Source organism: Triticum dicoccoides, chromosome 4B, assembly GCF_002162155.2.
Source record: "Triticum dicoccoides isolate Atlit2015 ecotype Zavitan chromosome 4B, WEW_v2.0, whole genome shotgun sequence".
Classification (NCBI taxonomy): domain Eukaryota; kingdom Viridiplantae; phylum Streptophyta; class Magnoliopsida; order Poales; family Poaceae; genus Triticum; species Triticum dicoccoides.
In genome coordinates this window covers 364,499,691-364,522,741 of record NC_041387.1, presented here as the reverse complement: position 1 = coordinate 364,522,741, position 23,051 = coordinate 364,499,691, and positions in this window count along the sequence as shown.

Sequence of the window (23,051 nt, the reverse complement as noted above, 5' to 3'; positions counted from 1 at the left end):
GATCTTGGAAAATACTTTAGCTCCTTGGACCTGGTCAAACAAATCATTGATCATTGGCAGTGGATACTTGTTCTTGATCATCACTTCATTCAATCCTCGATAATCAACAACCATCCTTCACGATCCATCCTTCTTTTCCACTAGAAGCACTGGTGATCCCCAAGGTGACGATCTTGGGTGAATATAGCCTTTATCCAGTAACTCCTTAATCTACTTATTAATTTCCTCCAAATCCTTTGCGGGCATCCTGTACGATCTCTTAGATATTGGCCCTGTGCCTGGCAAAAATTCAATCAAAAACTCAATGTCTCTATCCGGTGGCATGCCTGGCAACTCCTCTGGAAATACATCAGGGAAATCCTTCACCACAGGTACTTCCTCCTATACAACTCCTGATAAAGAATTCACTTGAGTCCTCTTCGGCAAATGTCGAGATACATACTTAATCCTCCTTCCTTCTGGGGTGGTGAGCTTAATAGACTTGCTGGCACAATCGATGTTCCCTCCATACATCGATAGCCAATCCATACCCAAAATCACGATCAAACCTTGCGACTCCAGAATTATGAGGTCTGAGGGGAAAACATGTCTACCTATGGTCAAGGGCATCTGAAAACATCCTTGGCTCGCCATATGTTCTGCTCCTGGCGAACTTACTAACATCGGTGTTCTAAGAACTTTGGTGGGAAACTTATGCTTATCCACAAATCCCCTTGATATGTATGAATGCGATGCACCAGTATCGAAAAGAACGATTGCAGTAAATGGCTGAACCAAAAACTTACCTATTACTGCATCTGGTTGTGCTTCAACCTCCTCCACGTTAACGTGGTTCACTTGTCCCCTGTTGAAAGGGTTGGGCTTCTTCCCAGAGCTTCCATTGCCATTTCCATTATTTGCTTCAGAACACTCCGTGGCGTAATGTCCATTCTTCCCGCACTTGAAACAAGTAATGTGACTTAGATCCTTCTTTGCGGGCGTTGCTGGGTTGGAACGGTGCTGGCCGTTGCTTCCTCCATTACCATTCCCATTTTTGGGGCCACTATGGTTGTGATAACTCCCTCCATTGTAATTGTGACCTCCATGGTTATGGTGAATGTGTCCTCCCGAGTTCGGGGTAAAACAGGGCCTCTGCTGAGCTCCTAAATTGTACTTCCCTTGTCCATACTTCCTCTTGCGGTTGTCTATCTGCTACTGCTTCCCTTCAATCATGAGAGCTTTGTCTACCAACTCCTGTTAGTTGTTGAAGGTTGCCACCATCAACTGCATGCTCAGCTCATCATTCAGTCCTTCCAGAAACTTCTCCTGCTTAGCTGCATCCGTAGCAACGTCATCCGGGGCATAAAATGCTAACTTACTAAATCATCCACATACTAACCCACTGTGTGTCCTCCTTGGCGCAAGTTGTGAAACTCACGCTTCTTCATGGCCATAGCTCCTGCTGAAACATGGGCAGTCCGAAAAGCCTGCTGAAACTGGTCCCATGTGACAGTGTCGATGGGGTAAGTGGTTGTGAAATTCTCGCACCATGATGCTGTGGGTCCATCAAGCTGATGTGCGGCAAAACGCACTCTCTCCACATCTGTGCATCCTGCAGTTGTCCACTCCCTTCCAATCTTGCGGAGCCAATCATCTGCAACTATCGGCTCGGTGCTAGTGGAGAACACTGGCGGATTCAGCCTTAGAAAACGGGCTAAATGGTCAACAGGTGGTGGTGGTGGTGGGTTGTTGTTATTGTTCCCCTAGTTCTGGTTCTTGACTAGTAGCTGCATCAGGGTATTCTACTGCTGGATCAATTGAGTGAGCTCTGGCGGGAAAGCAAATCCATTTTCACGTCTCAGAGGCATCTGATGGGTATAGAAAAGATGAGAAAACAAAATAGAATGAGATCTAGAGGGAAAACACTACCCATATGCACATGAGACAAACACAAACATAACACTTCAATCAATTCAACAAGGGCATACAAATCGGTCTAACTATCGTTACAAAAGTGCTCGGACTATACTATATACATGGGGGAATACTACTACTGATATGGTGGTCGACTGGAAAACTTGATCGGTGGAAGACCTCATGATATTTGCTCCAGCTTCATCAACATAGTCATCATCGCTATTGTTGGGGTCCGAGTCGGTGTCGTTGATGATGATGTAGTTCTCCGGACAGGTGGAATCATCCTCTCCTCCTCCTGGCGCGGGGTCTCCCATGAATACTCCTAGCTTCCTCGTCAAATCATCATTCTTCTCCACGAGTATAGTCATTTCCTCCTCATATCCATTGCTTGTAGACTTGATTTCTTCCTCCAGCTCCGTGATCCTGGTCATTGCCTCTTCAGATCTATCATACCTGCGCACATCTGGTTCTCCTGGTGACGAATGTGCTGGTTTAACTCCTGGATGAAAGCTACAACAGACCTATCCCTCCTGGAGCTAATCATCTCCCATTGCTCATCTCGATGCCCACAAATCTGATAGATAGTATCCTTCAGATCCTTGTGGTAAACTTCTCCAATGCACGCCATGGTGATGTGGGCTGCCATGCTCTTTCCTAGACTCCAGGTTGGTGCATCAAAGGAAAACTCTATGGGCTCAGTGATAGTAATGAACGTCTTTCCTGGAACTTGAACTCGAATCATCCAACGCTCCTCTTCTGGTAAAGTGGCAATGTAGGTCCTGGTGAAGCTTGGTATTCTGATGTTCAGGTACCTATTTACTTCCTTCAAGTGTCGTCCAAAAGTTGTATCTTCATCCGCTTGTGTGAACTTGTTCCTTGCATCCGCCATCCTATAGAGTAGAAAAGGGAGAGAAATCAGAAATAAGAAGAGGGTTGTGATCTAGGGCTTTGGCTTAGTGGTCGTGTCCTATAGTCAGCGTGTGCTCTAATACCATCTTGTAGCGACCAGACCTCAAACAGTCTGATCTCTGTGCATCAGTGTCATCCCTGGATCGGTAATGCTGACACACACAATACTTGAGGATGTATAACAGAGTAACAATTACAGACTTATTACATCAAATGTCTCAAAAGAGAACTTATTACAATAATATGGCTTAGGCCATCTAAACTCGATAACGGCAGAAGGCTTGGAAGATAAAGTGAGTCCATCAACCCCAGCGGCATAGCTAAGTAAAAGACAACGACCTATGGCACCTTACTCGTCGTCTGAAAAGTCTGCAACATTAAACATTGCAGCCCGAAACGGGCCAGCACATGGAATATGCTGGCAATGTAACACATAAAGTAATGAACAGAATAATTGCTATCACGACATGCATATATGGCTGGTGGAAAGCTTTATGGTTACAGTTTTGCATAAAGCCAATTTTTCCCTACAACAAAGGAATAAATTTTATTTAACTATCATGGTGGTTATTAAACATTGAGAAGGTTCCTCCAACTCAATCCCTATTAAGCATCATCATTAACCCAATCAAATTACATTTAGAATGACGAGATCAACATGATAATCCAAGAACTAGATACTCGAAACGTCCATAACCGGGGACACGAATAACCATGATTAGTTTGTACACTCTTTAGAGGTTTGCACACTTTTCCCCACAAGACTAGAATACATCCATGGTTGGAGAATTGAGACAGTCTTTATGAAACACTAACTCTTTACTCTGGGTAGACAGTTACACCTACATTCACCTACATCTGCTAGCCCACCACTGAAACAGGTCATGCAACATACTCAACTATGCTAGAGCCCATAATAGCTTGTGGATGCACACGGAAGTTTCTAGCATGAATAATCTTATGATCCCTTTGAGCCTGGGTGGCGGACCGTAGGATGATCACACAGGTACTCCGGGATACCCTAGGACAACACTGGATTCTCCAGGTGCCCTGACAACCACTGGGTACTCCAGGGTGCCTCATGCAATCCACCCAAATGTGTATTAAAGTAGCCACCTTAAGTTAACCAGTAATAATAACTCTCACATCTGTCATGAATCACATAAACCAAACCACGTCTACGAGCATAGCATAGCAATATAAGCATAACATAGAAGTAACTCCCAAAGGTTTGATAAGTAAACAGGGCAATAGGTTCTACCTCATCATCTACTTACCAAAACCCACATGTTAATCAGATCCTAACCATGCAATGTTTGAGGATTGATCTAATGCAATAAAACTGGGTAGTAAAGAGGTATGATCAAAGTGTTACTTGCCTTGGTGATGATCCGCGAAACCTCGAGAATCGTAGTAGCACGCTTCGCACTCCGGGTACTCTATCATAAACAAACAAATATACAATAAGAACTCAACTTGATGCACGGGTAAAACTCAAATAAGAGATCTAACCAGAAAGTTCAACTTAAGAACTCCTTTTTGCAAAAACAATCAAATCAAACGAAGCAACGAAACTCAAACTGCGAAAGAAACAAGATTCGATTACTATTCTGTACTTAAGTTAAATTTTACAGTACCAAAATCTTGTTCAAGTTATTTAAACAGAAACAGGGCTTCGAGATGAAGATCTAGGCGCCTGAATCGCCTGATTCCGATAAACGAGCGAAAAGATAAATTAAAACGAAAATCAGGGCAGAAATCGCGATCGAAAATAATCGCGGAAAACCCTGGAAAAAGAAAAACTATCGAACAGGCTAACGAACGAACATTCGTTGTCTGCGGCTAACGAGTGAACACCATTCGTTAAAACGAACATACAAACGAACGTTCACTATTTAACTAAACCAAAAAAAATAAAACCGATCTAATAAAAAACGAATCTAGGTTTTCGAAATAAAACCAAACAGTTTTCTCGAATAAACCGGCAGCTACCTCGGCAAACATGACGGCGACGGTGGTGGCGGGAACTCCGGCGGCGGCGGCGGGCAACTCTGGCGGGGCTGCTCCGGCGACGGGCGGCTCCGGTGGCGGCAGCGGGGTTGGCGGCGGGTTGGTGCGGCGGCGGCGGGCAACTCCGGCGACGGCGAGACGGCGCGGCGGCGGCGGCGAATCTGGCGGCGGTGGCGCGTATTTCAAGGTGGGGCGGGGCGGCTAGGCTTTCGGGTGAGGTGGCGGCTTGGGCCTTCACGGCTTTAAAGGGCCGGCCAGGCTAGTGTCCTACGCGGGCACGACTCGGTTAGGTCGGTCCATTTTTTTTAAATTCCAACGCGTAGAAAAACGAAGAAAAGAAATACTAAATGGACTCCAAAAATCCTGAAATAAATGTTCCCCGTCCTCTAAAAATATAGCAGACAAAGTAAACATCTATTTGGGCCTCTAATGCAATTTTGAAAAACGCATTTTTTTCCTAATTCAAATAAAATAGCGATAAAACTCTGAATAAAATTCTTATTTGATTTTAATATTTAACAACCAATATTTCTTTATTTTGGGAAAGTCATTTTATCCCCTCTCTTCTATTTTCATTTTAGAAATATTAGGAGAGAATTATAATTAAAACAAAATGATCCTATTTCCAAAATTTGAGGAAACTCAAATTAAAAATAACGAAATCCCCAACTCTCTCCGTGGGTCGTTGAGTTGCCTAGAATTTCTAGAATCGACCCAAAATGCAATAAAATATGATATGCAATGATGATCTAATGTATAACATTCCAAATTGAAAATTTGGGATGTTACAATCAAGTTGCTTAAAATTCATAATATTGTTAGGAAAAGATGAAAACCAAGTTTTGGCACGATCTCTAAGCGAAAATGGAAATAGCTTCAGTTTAACAATATCATTATCCACACCTTTCTTCTTTCGCATATCGCACAAATCAATGAAATTGTTTAGATGGGATGCGGCATCTTCACAAGGAAGGCCAGAAAATTGATCTTTCATAACAAGATTCAGAAAAGCGGCATTAGTTCCACAAGATTCAGCATTAGTAGTTGGAGCAGTTGGAGTGCTAATGAAATCATTGTTGTTGGTATTGGAATAGTCACACAATTTGGTATTATCTTGAGCCAACGTGACAAAGCAAGCAATCCAACACACAAGCACACAAGAAGCAAGCAAAAAAGACGAACAAAAGAGGGGCGAAGAAAAGGCAAATCTTTTGGAAAATTGTTTTAGAGGTGGGGAAGAGGAAAATGAGAGGCGAATGGTGAATAATGTAATGCAAGAGAGAACAGTTTATGATGGGTACTTCCTATGGCTTGAGTTGACGTAGATCTCCCTGGCAACGGTGCCAGAAATTCTTCCTGCTACATCTTGAGCTTGCGTCGGTTTTTCCCTTGAAGAGAAAAGGGTGATGCAGCAAAGTAGAGTAAGTATTTCCCTCAGTTTGAGAACCAAGGTATCAATCCAGTAGGAGACAACGCATAAGTCACCGAATACGTACACAAACAATCAACAACTTGCACACAACGCGATAAAGGGGTTGTCAATCCCTTGAGGTTACTTGCAAAAGTGAGATCTGATAGAGATAGATAAACAGTAAAGTAACTATTTTTAGTATTTTTTATTTATAGATCGGAAAGTAAAAGATTGCAAAATATTAGATCAGAAACTAGTATAATGTAAAAGAGAACTTATATGATGGAAAAGTGACCCCGGGGCCATAGGTTTCACTAGTGGCTTCTCTCAAGATAGTAAATATTACGGTGGGTGAACAAATTACTGCCGAGCAATTGACAGAAGAGCGCATAATTATGATGATATCTAAGTCAATGATCATGAACATATGCATCACGTCCGTGTCAAGTAGACCGAAACGATTCTGCATCTACTACTAATACTCCACACATCGACCGCTATCCAGCATGCATCTAGGGTATTAAGTTCATAAAGAACAAAGTAACGCATTAAGTAAGATGACATGATGTAGATGAATTAACTCAAGAAATATGATGAAAACCCCATATTTTTATCCTTGATGGGGACAATACAATACATATCTTGTTGCCCCTACTTTCACTGGGAAAGTACACCGTAAGATTGAACCCAAAGCTAAGCACTTCTTCCATTGCAAGAAAAACCAATCTAGTAGGCCAAACTAAACCGATAATTCGAAGAGACTTGCAAAGATATCAATTCATGCATATAAGAATTCAGAGAAGACTCAAAAACTATTCATAGATAATCTGATCATAAATCCACAATTCATCGAATCTCGGCAAACACATCGCAAAAGAGTATTACATCAAATAGATCTCCAAGAACATCAAGGAGAACATGGTATTGAGAATCAAAGTGAGAGAGGAAGCCATCTAGCTACTATGTATAGACCCGTAGGTCTGTGGTAAACTACTCACACTTCATCGGAAGGGTAATGGTGTTGATGTAGAAGTCCTACGTAATAGAATCCCCCTCTGCCAGGACGGCGGAAAAGGCCCCTAGATGGGATCTCACGGGTACAGAAGTTTTTGGGGTATAAGAGTATATATAGGCGAAGGAACTAGGTTAGGAGACCCACGAGGGGCCCACAAGGCAGGGGGCGCCCCCCTGGGCGCGCCCTCTGCCCGCGTGGCTGCCTCATTGTGTCTTCGACTTCATCTTCAAGTCTCCTAGTTTGCTTCTGGTCCAAGAAAGATCATCGCGAAAATTTCTTTCCGTTTGGACTCCGTTTGGTATTCCTTTTCTGCGAAACTCTATAACATGCAAAATAAAGAAACTGGCACTGGGCTCTTGGTTAATAGGTTAGTCCCCAAAATAATATAAAATTGCATATTAATGCATATACAACATCCAAAACAGATAATATAATAGCATGGAACAATAAAAAATTATAGATACGTTGGAGACGTATCAAGGGCCGAGTAGCATGGAGAACAAAAGTTCCTGGTTCCACAGGAAGCTTCTACATAGGGCACTTTGAGAGATGATCAGCAATGTTGTTTCCCGCATGGGGTACGTGCTCCGTTTGCAATCCGTCAAAGCTCTGCTCCAATCTTCTCACTTCCTCAACGTATGCCTCCATCAATGGACTTTGGTAATCCTTGATTACTTGTCTCACTACAAGTTGTGAATCTCCTGGAATGATTAGCTTCTTGATTCGAAATTCTAGGGCAATCCTGAGCCCGGCAAGGAGCCCTTCATACTTTGTTTTATTATTGGTCGCCTTCTCCTGGGGGAAATGCATCTGGACGACATACTTCAGGTGCTCTCCAGTGGGAGCAACGATAAGCACGCTAGCCCCTACACGTTGTAGGGAAAAGGAACCATCGAAATACATGATCCATTCTTGGGGCGCTTCCTTGCCGGGGATGACTGTTTCCAGCACTTCTTCAACAGGGGTTGGCATCCATTCGGCAATAAAATCTGCTAATGCCCTGGTCTGAATCGTTGATGTTCTTTCAAACTTCAGGCCAAAGCTAGATAACTCCAATGCCCATTCCACTATCCTGCCGGTAGCCTCTAGGATTTGGAGTATCATTTGCAATGGGAAGCGGGTGACAACCGTGATCTCATGGGCTCGGAAGTAGTGGTGTAGTTTCCTTGAGGACATGACAAGGCCAAAAATAAATTTTTGTATGCCAGAATACCTAGATCTAGCCCCCTGCAACAGGAAGCTGACGAAGTATACTTGGCGCTGCACCACGTTCTTCCTTGCCACGTCCTTGGGGTTGCCTCCACTGCCATGCTCCTCTTTGTCCTGATCCACATCTGGCCTTGCCGGGCTGTTCTCTCTCTCGTCCTGGATGGGACACTTCCTGAGGCTGCTATCTCCTCCACTTCGCGTTGTTCCACAAACGCTGCGCTAACCACTTGATTAGTCGGTGCCAGATATAGCAGCAACTGCTCCTGTGGTTTGGGTGCAGCCAAAGTGGGCATAGAAGACAAGTAGGTATTCAAATCTTGCAGCGCTGCATCTGCTTCCGGGGTCCACTTCATGGGTCCTGCCTTCTTCAAAATTTTGGAGAATGACAAGGCGCTCTCAGCAGACTTGGAGATGAATCTGCAAAGCGCGGCAATGCATCCTGTCAAATTCCTCACATCCTTAACTGTCTTGGGTGCCTGAATCTGCTCGATGGCCTTGATCTTATCTGGGTTGGCCTCGATCCCGCGGTGGGACACAAAGAAACCAAGTAGCTTGCTGGAGGGAACGCCAAACACACACTTCTCCGGGTTCAGCTTCAAGTTGATCTTGTGTAGATTAGCGAATGTCTCTTCTAAATCCTGGATGAGGGTTGATCTGTCCTTGGTCTTGACCACAGTATCATCCACATAAGCTTCAATGTTCATGTGCAATTGTGGTTCAAAACCAATTGCGACTGCTCTTGCAAAAGTTGACCCAGCACTCTTCAACCCAAAAGGCATGTGCACAAAGCGATATGTGCCACATGGGGGGATGAATGAGGTCTTTTCTTCATATTACTTGGACATAAAGATCAGATGGTATCCAAAGTATGCATCCAGAAAGGAGAGCAAATCACACCCAGAAGTGGAATCCACAATTTGGTCAATGCGTGGTAAGGGGAATGGGTCATTCGGGCATTCCTTGTTGAGATCCGTGAAATCTATGCATAGCCTACATTTCCCATTAGCCTTGCACACTACCACTGGGTTTGCTAACCATGTTGGACGTAGTACTCCCTTGACCAAACCATCTGCCTCAAGTTTCTTGATTTCCTTGGCAATGAACTGCTACCGCTCCAAGGCTTGTTTCCAAACCTTCTGCTTGATGGGTCGGGCTTGTTGGCAGATAACAAGGTGTTGCTCGATTACCTCCCTCGGAACACCGGGGATATTAGATGGTTGCCAGGCAAACACATCGACATTCGCTTGTAGGAAGGAAACAAGCGTGCTTTCCTATTTATCATCAAGGGTGGCACTGATAGTGAAAGTACCATCAGTGCCAGCCAACCCTGCCTTGGACTTCTTGCTGTTGGAACTCTCTGGCACGTCATCAACAGGTCTGGCACACTCCATAAAGGTATGCTTCCCAGTTTTCTTGCTGGTGTCCCTACCAACCTTCTTCTTTTCTCTCCTTTCCTTGGCGGGAACTATGGCCTCAGCGGCCGCTGCTGCGACTACGTCCCACTACATCTTATCCACACAAATAATAGCGTCTTTCTTGTATGACGGAAAGGAAATGACACCCATCGCCCCTGGCATCTTCAAGGTGTTGTAGGCATAGTGGGATGCCGCCATGAATTTGGCCAGGGCCGCGCGCCCAAGGATTCCGTTTATGGCAGGGGGAGGTCGACCACATCAAACTCAACCTTCTCAGTCAGGTAGTTCAACTCTGCCCCCAAATGTCACAGGAAATGGGCCGGGATTGACTCCTTGAAACATGCATGTGACCTTAAGCTCTTCCTCTAATATGTGGAGTTTTCTTATAACCTTTCGGGAAATTAGATTCAGCCCGACCCCGCCATCAACCAACATCTTTGTGACTTTGAGGTTGTGGATTGTTGGTGAGACCAACAACGGCAAGCACCTTACTGCAGTTATGCGGTCAGGGTGATCCTCTTCATCAAAGATGACGGGTTGCATGACCACTTGAGCAGCTTACGAGAACCTGCCGCTGGCTCCATGGCATTGACCTCGCGCACCCACAGTTTATGTCAGCGGTGAGAGGAGTGCAAAGATGCACCCCTGTCAATACACAGGGCATTAGTGGCCTTCTGGAATTCCTGCTCACTTGTTTCCTCTTCATCCCCTCCACCACTTTCAGCATTGCAATCCTCCTTCTCTTGGCCCCTGGCGGGTTTTCCTTGGTTCCGAGGAGCATTGCCAGGGTGATTTGCTTCACCGCCCTGGCCCTTCCCGCTAGTATCGTTCTAACCTTTTTCCTTATCACGCTTCTCATACTTAGCCCTCTACCTTTTGACGGGCTGCTCAACCTAATGACAGTCCTGGAGATTGTGGCCCTTGGTCTGATGAATCTTGCAGTACGGTCCATCACTTTTCCCAGCTTTCTCGGCAGCCGCAGCCTCCCGGCAGTCAGCGAACACGGCAAATTCCTTGCCTGGGGCTTCATCCTTAGCCTTTTTGCCGGTATTAGGTGTGCCTGATCCCTCAACGGTCGTCACCGCCTTATCCTTGTGCCTCTTGTTCTTCTTCTTCTGACTGGTGGTCTAATCGTCATCCTCCGACTCGATGTCGAGGCAATCTTATTCTCCAGGGTGTTTCCTCCCCTCCTCCACCCGAGCACATTTGTCCACCAAGGTAAGCTCCTTCACAGTCTTGGGAAACCGAACATTCATCTTGGAACGTATCCTACGGTTGCACATGTTGGATTGGAAGGCAGCTATCACAGGTTCTGGGTGGATGTCTGGAATATTTCTGTGGACTCGGCTAAATCTCTGCAAGTACTTTCGTAGAGTCTCTCCTTCTTTCTGCTGGAGAAGCTATGTGCCGCTGGAACACCCTGGTTCTTGATGGCCGCATGTGAAGGCGCTAATGAACTCATGTCACAAGTCAGCCCAGGTCGAAATGGAGTTCTCCAACAGGTGCATCAGCCAAGACCTCACATTTGACTCGAGTGCCAAAGGGAAGTAGTTGTCGAACACCTTCTCATCTCTTTTGGCACCTTGAACATCGATGGTGTAGATGCTCAAGAACTTTGCCGGGTTTAGTCTCCCATCATACTTCTCGGGTATCTCTGGCTTGAATGTGCGGGTGGACGACCAACGGACCTGCTGCAGCTCACGGGTGAAGGCGGGGCACCCAACCTCGAAAGGCAGGCACCTGCCATCTCCGAGCGCGAGCTCGTTGATGTTGGGGCCATCACATCCATTGGACCAGCGGTGGTTGTCACTACGCCGCTCGACGACGACGCGCGTGCCTCCCCCCCATCCTCCCGCCTGTCCTCTAGGGCCTGACGTTGGCCTTGACACGCTCAAAGGTCGGAAGAGGCCATCGAGACGTCATCGGGTTCTTGGTTTGTGGCTCCCATGCTGCTTGCCGTGGTGGGGATTGCCCCGTGGGGGTGGCCCTTACCGTACGGCCAGCTGCACAAGCCGTTATCGTTGCCTAGGGAGGTCGTGGCGGGGCGAGCTTGCTGTGATTCTCCTGCCTTGGTGAAACCAATCAGGCTTTGGATGGTGGCTCGCCACTCATCCATCTGATCGGCTACCAGCAGAAATCTCAACATCAGCTAAGCCCGCGCCAGGGCCTTTGAGGCAGTTCTTGGCTTAGGTTATGATGATGTAGATTGCAGTGTCGTTGAAAGTGCAACTAATCTGCGGGTTGTTTTGGTAATTTATAACAACATATAGCTCATTGAACTAATAGACATTCAAGTTAAATGTTTCAGGAAGTTCAATGATTGGCATGGCATGGACTAGGGATGTGGCCCCTCAAAGTGCTAAGCACAAAGATTGGCAAAGGCTCAACACTCTTCATTTTCATCTTAGTGATCCAAGATCACATTGAGTCCATAGGAAAGCAAATACTATTAAAAGGGGATGAGGTGTTGCTTAATGGTCTACTTTCTCAAAATGCTTAGTGATATTGCTCCAAAACCCCCAACCAGTTTCTCATTTCCACATTTCTCCAAAACCTAAAGTAAAACTCGGCCCCACCGATTTGATCTATCTGGCACCAAAGAGTTCACTTGATATAGCCATAGGCAGAAACCCTAATCAATTCGGTCACACCGATACGGCTCTCAGTCTCACTGAGATGACTTTACAAACTCTCTGTTTCCCTTTGTAAAATTTTGGTCTCACCAAAATGAGCGATCGGTCCCACCGAGTTCGCATTGCAAACTCTCTGTTTCATTTTTGTAACATTGCGGTCTCACCGAAATGAGCGATCGGTCCCACCAAGTTTGCTTGACCAACTCCCTATTTGATTAATTGCTAAAATCGGTCTCCTGAGTTCATGTGATCGGTCTCACCGAGATGAGGTTTTGCCCTAGCACTAGCACATCGGTCCCACCGAGTTGATCTCGTCAGTGCCACTGAGATCCCTAATGTTCAGATTTTGAACTAAATCGGTCTTATGAGTTTCTCTATTTGGTCCAACCGCTTTGGGTCAAATGTGTGTAACGGTTAGGTTTTGGTGGAGGCTATATATACCCCTCCACCCCCTTCTCCATTTGAGAGAGCCATCAAAATGTGCCGACACTTCCACTACTCATTTTCTGAGAGAGAACCACCTACTCATGTGTTGAGACCAAGACATTCCATTTCAACCGCAAGAATCTTGATCCTTTGCCTTTCCCAAGTTGCTTTCCACTCAAATCATCTTTCCACCATAGCCAAATCTGTGAGAGAGAGTTGAGTGTTGGGGAGAGTATCATTTGAAGCACAAGAGCAAGGAGTTCATCATCAACACACCATCTATTACCTTTTGGAGAGTGGTGTCTCCTAGATTGGTTAGGTGTCACATGGGAGCCTCCATCAAAATTGTGGAGTTGAACCAAGGAGTTTGTAAGGGCAAGGAGATCGCCTACTTCATGAAGATCTACCCAAGTGAGGCAAGTCCTTCGTGGGCGATGGCCATGGTGGGATAGCCGAGGTTGCTCCTTCATGGAACCTTTGTGGGTGGAGCCCTCCGTGCTCTCGCACAACCATTACCCTTCATGGCTTGAAGTCTCCATCGATGTGGATGTATGATAGCACCACCTATCGGAACCACACCAAAAATATCCATGTCTACATTACGCTTTCCTTCTCCAAACCCTTCCCTTTTACCATCATATGCAATGTTTTACTTTCTGCTGCTACACTCTTAGAATTGCATGTGTAGGTTGATTGCTTGACTTATGCTAAGTTTCTTAAATCTGCCAAGACTTAAAATTGGGAAAAGGCTAGATTTTTATTTGGCCAAGTAACCTAATCACCCCCTCTAGTCCTACTTTCGATCCTGCAAGTGGTATCAGAGATTTGGTCTCCATTTGCCTTGATTTCCATAGCTTTTGGTGATCATGGCCTTGGTTTCACAACCTAGGAGAGTATGGCATCTAGCAAGGGAAATTACCACCGTAGAGGTCCGAACTTTGATGGTGCTAATTTTCCTAGTTGGAAGCATAAGATGAAAATGCAAATTCTTGGACATAACCCCGCCGTTTGGGCTATTGTGTGTATTGGTTTGCAAGGTGAATTCTTCGATGGAAGTGAACCAAATAGTGAAAAAACTGTGGAAGAATTGAAGATGTTGCAATACAATGCACAAGCTTGCGATATCCTCTTCAATTGATTGCCCCGAAGAATTCAACAAAATTAGTCATCTTGAGAATGCAAAGGAAATTTGGGTTACTTTGGTTGATATGCATGAAGGTACCAAGTCTATCAAGGAATCGAAATAGGATGTGCTTCAAAGTAAACTTGAAGACTTCAAAATGAAGGATGGTGAAGGAGTCGCTGAAATGTACTCTAGCTTGCTCTCATCACAAATGAGATTGCCGGCTTAGGAAGCGATGAGATGACCGACTGATTCTTCATCAAGAAGATCCTAAGAGCCTTGGATGGAAAATATGATACAGTGTGCACCTTGATCCAAATGATGCCCAATTACAAAGATCTCAAGCCAACCGAAGTCATTGCAAGAATTGTTGCTCATGAGATGTCAGTCAAAGATAAGGAAGAGCATCACAACAAGTCTAGTGGTGCTTATAAAGCTTCCTGTGATGCTCTTGCCACATGAAGTGAAAAAAAGACTTCAATGAAGAATTGAGCTTAATGTGGAAGAACTTCAACAAATTCAACAAGAGTAGAAGCAAAGAGAGAAGCTCCAAGTCAAGGTCCTACCATGAGAAAATATCTTCTAGTCATGATCGAAATTGCTAAAATTGTGGAAGACATGGACACTACTCCAATGAGTGTACGGATCCCTACAAAAGAAAAGAAGACTCACCTAAAAGGAGAAGTAGAAGAGATGAATCACCTCCAAGAGAGAGAAGGAGAGATGATCGTTATGAATGAAGACCCTATCGCAGAAGCAAGGATTCGGAAAGGAAGGACAATTCATCAAGGAGCTACAGAAAACGAAGACATCAAGCTCATGTAGGTGAAAGGGTATCTGGTTCCGACTCCGACAACCACTCTGAGACAAGTTATCACTACGACTCCGAATATACTCAAGATGAATGTGTTGCCGGTCTTGCACCTATGTGAACCAACTCCTACGACATATTTGACTCACTAAATGAAGGAATTGGAAGATGCTTCATGGCTAAAGGCCCTAAGGTATCACACCTCGAGTATATTGATTTGAATAGTGATGATGATGATTTTCTAGGTGATGATGATTTACTTGTTGACAAAGCAAGTGATGAAAACTATGATGAAATTGCTATTAATCAAGCTAATCAAGATGAAAGGAATGACTATGATAAGAAGGAGATTGAGCGTATAATTAAAGAACTAACCACTATTAATTTAGATCATGAAACTACTTTAGAGGATCATCGAGAACTTATAAAAAATCATGAGAAGCTACGCTTTGAAAAGCTCAACTTAGAGCAAGAGCATGGGTTCTTAAAAGCAATCAATGAAGATCTTCAGAAGAAAAGTTCTTATTACATTGCCAAGCGTTTACTCTTTTCTACTGCAACCTCCTGAGCTTGCATTGGTTTTTCCCTTGAAGAGGAAAGGGTGATGCAGCAAAGTAGCAGAAGTATTTCCCTCAGTTTTGAGAACCAAGGTATCAATCCAGTAGGAGACAACACACAAGTCACCTAGTACATGCACAAACAATCAAGAACCTTGCAACCAACGCGATAAAGGTGTTGTCAATCCCTTCACGGTCACTCGCAAAAGTGAGATCTGATAGAGATAATAAAGTAAATATTTTTGGTATTTTTGTTGTATAGATTGGAAAGTAAAGATTGCAAAATAGTAAACGAGATGCAATGTAAACAAAAGAGATGTAATATAATAGGAAAGAGACCCGGGGGCCACAGTAGTGGCTTCTCTCAAGATAGCAAGTATTACGGTGGGTGAAACAATTACTGCCGAGCCATTGATAGAAAAAGGCATAATTATGAAGACATCTAAGGAAATGATCATAAACAGTAGGCATCACGTCTGTGTCAAGTAGACCAAAACGATTTTGCATCTACTACTATTACTCCACACATCGACCGCTATCCAGCATGCATCTAGAGTATTAAGTTCATAAGAACGGAGTAATGCATTAAGCAAGATGACATGATGTAGAGGGATAAACTCAAGCAATATGATATAAACCCCATCTTTTTATCCTCGATGGAAACAATACAATACGTGCCTTGCTGCCCCTACTGTCACTGGGAAAGGACACCACAAGATTGAACCCAAAGCTTAGCACTTCTCCCATTGCAAGAAAGATCAATCTAGTAGGCCAAACTGAACCCATAATTCGAAGAGACTTGCAAATATATCAAATCATGCATATAAGAATTCAGAGAAGAACCAAATAATATTCATAGATAATCTTGTTCATAAATCCACAATTCATTGGATCTCGGCAAACACACCGCAAAAGACTATTACATCAAATAGATCTCCAAGAACATCGAGGAGAACTTTGTATTGAGAATCAAAGAGAGAGAAGAAGCCATCTTGCTAATAACTATGGACCCGAAGGTCTATGGTAAACTACTCACGCTTCATCAGAGAGGCAATGGTGTTGGTGTAGAAGTCCTCGTGATCGATTCCCCTTCTGGCATATTGCCGGAAAAGGCCCCAAGATGGTATCTCACGGGTACAGAAGGTCGCAGTGGTGGAAAAGTGGTTTCGTGGCGCTCCCTGATGTTTCTAGGGTATAAGAGTATATATAGGCGAAAGAAGTACGTCGGTAAAGCTACGAGGGGCCCACGAGGGTGGAGGGCATGCCTACCCCCTTGGGCCCGCGCTCCTACCTTGTGGCCTCCTTGTAGAGTCCCAGACTTCAATTCCAAGTCTTCTGGATTGCTTTTGGTCCAAGAATGATCCTCGCGAAGGTTTCATTCCGTTTGGACTCCATTTGGTATTCCTTTTCTGCAAAACTCTAAAATATGCAAAAAAAACAAAAACTGGCACTGGGCCTTCGGTTAATAGGTTAGTCCCAAAAATAATATAAAAGAGCATATTAAAGCCCATTAAACATACAAAACAGATAATATAATAGCATGGCACAATAAAAAATTATAGATGCGTTGGAGACGTATCATCTACTTACATACCACAAGTAAAATCTAGTAACAAGAGTAAGAAAGATTCTTCTTCTAGTAGTAACAATAATCATGCTAAATCTAATATTGTTGCTTCTAGTAGTTCTCTTGATTCCACTAATGTCGAGTTCCACTTGAGCAAGAAAATAGCTTATTGGAGGGAATTATAGAGAAAGGTGTTTACAAGAGCCTTGCCAAAAGTAAGCAATTTGAGGAAATTGTACACAAGAAAGGAAGGCATCGGAAGAATCAAGGTGTTGGTTTTGGACGAAAGTTCAATGCCAATGGAGTTGAGTGGGAAGAGGATCAATACCCCAAGACGAAGCTTGTTCCTCCACAAGAGAAGTATGACCCTACTTCCTTCAAGGGAACACAAGCTCAAGATGATCTTCCCCCACAAGCCCACAAGCTAAAAGGCAAGGACAAGATTCAAGAAGAGATTGATGCATTTGAATAAAGCTCCAAAGGCCCTGGTCAAGTGTGTTCCCGAGACTACATCACGTTCAGCTTCATCAAGTACTACAACTACTCTAAGGATTCCCATCAGGTTGATGTGGATCCCAAAGAAGAAGAACTAGAGAGTTCTTGAGGGTGACTCCACCAACATACTTCACTCATATTCATATTGGCAAGGACATATGCAATCAACTTCCACATCTTGCACTAGTTCAAGGAGTCACAAACCCTCTTGTTGGTAAGTCAAGGGACAAGGTAACCAAATGCTTTCATGGACATCATCCTATGTGTAGTTTACTCTTTGTCTATGGATATCCTTGTTTGTTCCTTGTGGGACTAACCCATGTAGGTATTGAAAGTGCAACTCACTCCAATGGATCGCTCCAAATGATCTACATCAACATCAAGCATCCACATCTTCAACATCTACATGAAGTCATCATCGAAAAAACCCAAGGTTAGTTCATCCCTCTAAAAGGGGATATCACATCTAAGGGGAACTTTACTCTAAGAATTGAGCTAAAGAAACTCTAATGGTGTGAACACAATAATTCTTTATGTAAAAGTGGTAACCCCACTTGTGCTTAAACGATGAGTATGACCTATGATCAAATGTTCTCATTTGAATCCTAAGTCAATATACTCATATATAGAAGAACTAGTCATCGCCAATTGCTTGATAGATGCTAGAATGTTTGTGCATGCTTTGCCACATATTTCATTTGCTATCTTATTGTGTGAGCATGTTGGTTGCATAATTTTCTCCATTCGAGGACATCCATTTGTTTCTTTGATTGTTTGCCTTTTTCTTCCGCCAAATGGATGGACAAGAATGCCTAAGTACTCCATCTAGCAATCTATGCTTTTTCTCGTCTCAAACTCTTTTCATGCTACATCGCAAAGTTTGAACAAGTTGAATTTGGACCCTCCGGGTGAGGAGCACTTGGAGCCAGCAATCTGTCAAGGATTTAAACTTCCAAAACCTCTTAATGCATCTCGATCAGATCGATCCACCATACTCAGTCTCAATGAAATCATTAGGTTGATCTCGGTTTTGACCATGGTGCAACTGACTAGTTCGGTCACACCGAGTTGTAGTAACTATTCACACCGAGTTTTAGTTCGGTCACACCGAGTTGTAGTAACTATTCACAATTTTGCATCTTGGTGCAACCAAGTCGTTCCAGTCGGCCACACTGATAGTGACTGGGTATATATACTCTACAGGTTGGACTTTGGAAATTTCTTCAAACTCTCAACCGCGCCTACCCAGCTCTGCCGCCCCTCCAGGTCTCCGGATAGTCTCCTCGTCGCCAGCAACCTCCTGCCACTAGTCTCCGCCGCCATAAATGGGATTCTCCACCGCCGTTGTCGCCGTAGCGAGTTCGTCGCCAAGTTAGGATACGTACTCGATCTCTTTGTGCTATCTTTAACTTTGATTCTTGCACAAAGATCAATGCAATGTTTCTTGCCAAGATTGAGATTAATCTATCCATGTAAAATTTCCTTTAGATTATATTTGATGAAAAAACTTAGGGTTAGGTTTCCGCCGAATTCATCACAGACTGACCGATTTGAAAATCTCAGTATCATCGACTTGGCTCAGGCCATTGCACATGTACTACTCGGCCTAACTGAAGTGTATGAATCCGTGTGACCGAAATCACTAACTTTGCTAAACCCTAGCATCTTGGAGTCATCGAACTGCATCTCGGTCTGACCGAAATCGCATGTTTAGACTCTGCAGCTGCTTTGGGTCACCAAGTTGGAAAAATTGGTAGCTCCAAAATGCTTTCTGCAGAAAACTAAAGTTAAGTTTTTGTGTCAACTTTTGCCAAATAGATGTGCTTTGTGCTGCTCCATCGAAGCCCAAGACAGCCCCCAAGCCTGTTGCTGCTCAATCTTCAAAGCCATCTTCACCAAAGAGATCCACCAGGAATATCGCTGCTATTAAAAAAACAAGGCCCCAGTGCCCGAAGTTCAAGAAGAAGAGGAACATCAAGTGCTCAGAAAGCTGAAGCCCAAGATACCCGATCATGATGATAATTGTCGGTGCAACAAACTGTGGGTCTGTTGCACAGACTGTGTACATGCACGGGAACGAGATTATGGCACCAGGCCATGCCAGAGTACAAGAGAATAAGATCTTCGAAGGACCATCATGCATAACAAGAGGACCAAGATCAATCCAGAGAAGTAAGATACCACCAGGAGAAAAGCCTCCCTTCCCGGGCAAATGAGCTTGGCGAGGACGAAGCCACCCCCGGAAGAGAACATCCAAGACGTCCTGGCAGGGGCTGTCGGTAATCACGAAGGCGTGAAATACCTCACCAACAACTCCACCATGACCCACATCGTCAATCAATGCGGTGTCAAGCTGCAAAGTGATTAAGTGGCAGCCATTTGCCACATGGCAGCCTCTTTCTACAGGAAGACCTACAAACGACACCCATCCTGCGACGTGTGAAGCAAGCAGGTGTGAAGCTGGCAAAATAGACTGGCAAGGCTTGCCGGACAAGCGACGATGTGATGTTGAGCGGCGCATTTAATGAGCTCTGTCAGCCTGCAGAGTTTGGTATGATAGGACTGTTTTCTCTCTTATCAGTGTGTAATGACTGATTTGCCATTGTGGTGACCCGTTAACCTATAAAAGGAGGCCCATGACAACCGCATAAGAGGTTAGAAGGTTGGACACCCACAGACTCGTACGTGAGCAGCCACTGCCGCCCTTGTTTGGCAAGTGTACTACGCTCCACCACCATTCTTCCACCTTCAATCCACCAAAGTAGGAGTAGGGTTTTACGCCACGCGGTGGCCTGAACTTGGGTAAAATTGCTCATGTGATCTCTTTAGTGTTTCCCCATGCTCCTTTGTTCTTTGTGCAACATGACATCCCCCTGCCGAACCAGCAAGGGACCTTTGGTCCCATAGGTGGCCATGGTTTCCCACAACATCTTTGGCACGTCAGGTATGGGGATCACTTGCGCGAACCTAAAAGCGAGTGCAACGCGTCATCTTTATTACCATCTTTGTCTTTGATGACGCCATGAACCATGGTGCCCAAGAAGAAATCCGGTGTTTCAGCTCACCCATCCACCTCAAAGGCTCCACCGCCTGCAACCACCAATGCAACAAGAGGTGCGGAGGCGCGCGAGGATGTTGACGCTGCTGGGGATGTGGTCAGAGCAGGCGGCACCATCACCTCTTCCCCCGCGGCCGAAGCAGGAGCGGGAGACACCGAAGGAGAGCGACATCAGCAACGCCCTGACGGCCATGCTCCACGAGGTACGTGTGAAGGGATTACTCCATCCACACTCCTTCCTCTCGTCGACGGGCACAGCCGCAGCGATGGTGCTTGGTCCGGGGCGAATCGCCGCCCTCCGGCCGCCCCCGTCATGGGAGCGACCGCTGCACGTGCGCCTCCCTCGGGGCGAGTAGACCAAGTTGTTGTGCCCGATAGAGCCACTGGCCCTCAAAGCACCTTCCCCGTGCCACTATGCTATCCAGGTGACCACCCCACAATAGCGGGGGTGTGGTACTGTTTCCGCTGGCACCGCCAGGAGTCGAGCGATGGTACGATCTGCATTGTCATCACCCATGCCAAGCATGGCTATGGAGGCCATGGCGCGGGCTCAACTGCTACTCATGTTCCCGCCTGCAGCTGAGCAGATGAACGAGTGGCGTGGCACCATCCAGAGCCTGCTCGGTTTCACCGAGGCTTGGAGCTCACAGTGAGCTGGCCTACCAAAGCCTCCCCAAGCGACGACAACGGCTCATGTTGCTGGTCGTACGGAAGGGGCCACCCCGACAGTACAGTCCCCACCATGGCAGCCAGCGCATGCACGGCAGCATCAAGAACTTGATGACGTCTCGATGGCCTCTTCTGACCCTCGAGCGCGTCCAGACCGGCGGCAAGCCCCAAAGGACAGGCGGAAGGGAGATGCACGCGTTGTCATTGAGCAACATCGCAACGACCCCCATCGGACCAATGTGTGCGATGGTCCTAATGTCGATGAGCTTGCGCTCGATATTGGCGGGTGCCTACCTTTAGAGGTTGTGTGCCTTGCCTTTACTGATGAGTTGTGGCAAGTCCGTTGGCTGTCTGTCCACACGTTTAAGCCAGAGATACCCGATAAGTATGATGGGAGACTAAACCCGACAGAGTTTCTGAGCATCTACACCACTCCCATCCAAGCCGTCGGGGAAGAGATGAGAAGGTATTTGCCAACTACTTGCCTTTGGCTCTCATGTCCAATGTGAGTTCTTGGCTGATGCACCTGCCGGAGAACTCCATTTCGTCATGGGCTGACCTTTGCCATGAGTTCATTGGCAGCTTCACTAGCGGGCATCAAGAACTAGGATGGCCCAGCGATTTCCAGCTTCCCTAGCAAAAAGAAGGAGAAACCCTCCGGAAGTATTTACAGAGATTCAGCAAGGTCCACAGGAACATCCCAAACATCCATACGGCAGCTGTGATAGCCGCCTTCCAGTCCAATATGCGCAACCGCGGGATTCGTTCCAAGCTGAATGTACGGTTGCCCTAGATTGTGAAGGAGCTTTACACCTTGGTGGATAAGTGTGCCCGGATGGAGGAGGGAAGGAAGTTACCCAAAGAGGATGACTGCATCAATGTTGATTCAGAGGATGATGACGAATCCACCAGTTAGAAGAAGAGCAAGAAGCGCAATAAGAGGCGCAAGGATGAGGCAGTTATGACTGTTGAAGGATCGGGTACACCTAGTACTAGCAAAACGACCAAGGCAGAAGCCCCCGACAAGGAAGTTGCCATGTGCGCTGACTGTCGGGAAGCTGAGGCTGCCGAGAAGGCAGGGAAAGGTGATGGCCGTATTACAAGATTCATCGGACCAAGGGCCACGACCTTCAAGAGTGTTATCAGGTTGAGCAGCTTGTCAAGAGGCAAAGAGGAGAGTACGAGAAGCATGACATGGAAAAGGGTCAGAATGCCGCTGGTGGTAAGGGTCGAGGCGGTGAAGTAAACCGCTCTGGCAAACTCTTCCGGAACAAAGGAAAGCCCGCGAGAGGTCAAGAGAAGGAAGTCTGTGATGAATATAGAGAGGAAGGGGATGAAGAGGAAACCAGTGAGCAAGAGTTTCAGAAGGCCACTAACACCATGTGCATTGACGGGGGCGCATCCCTGCATGCCTCTCACCGTCAACTCAAACGGTGGGCGCGTGAGGTCAATGTCATGGAACCTGCGCCAGAGGCCCGGAAACCACTCAAATGGTCGCGCACGCCCATCATCATTGGCGAAGAGGATCATCTTGACCGTACCACTAAGGTAGTATCTTTGCCATTGTTGGTATCTCCAACAATTCGTAACCTCAAGGTCACTAAGATGTTGGTGGACGGCGGGGCCAGGTTGAATCTGATTTCCCCAAAGGTTATCAGCAGGCTTCAGATAGCAGAAGAGGAGTTAGAGGTCACTCGCACGTTTCAAGGAATTTCATCCTCGCAGGAGCCATCCTAAGGGAAAGATCATGTTGCCTGTCACATTAGGGGGGGGGCGGGGTTGAACTATCGGACCGAAAAGATTGTGTTTGATGTGGGCGACCTCCCCTGGATATACAATGGGATCCT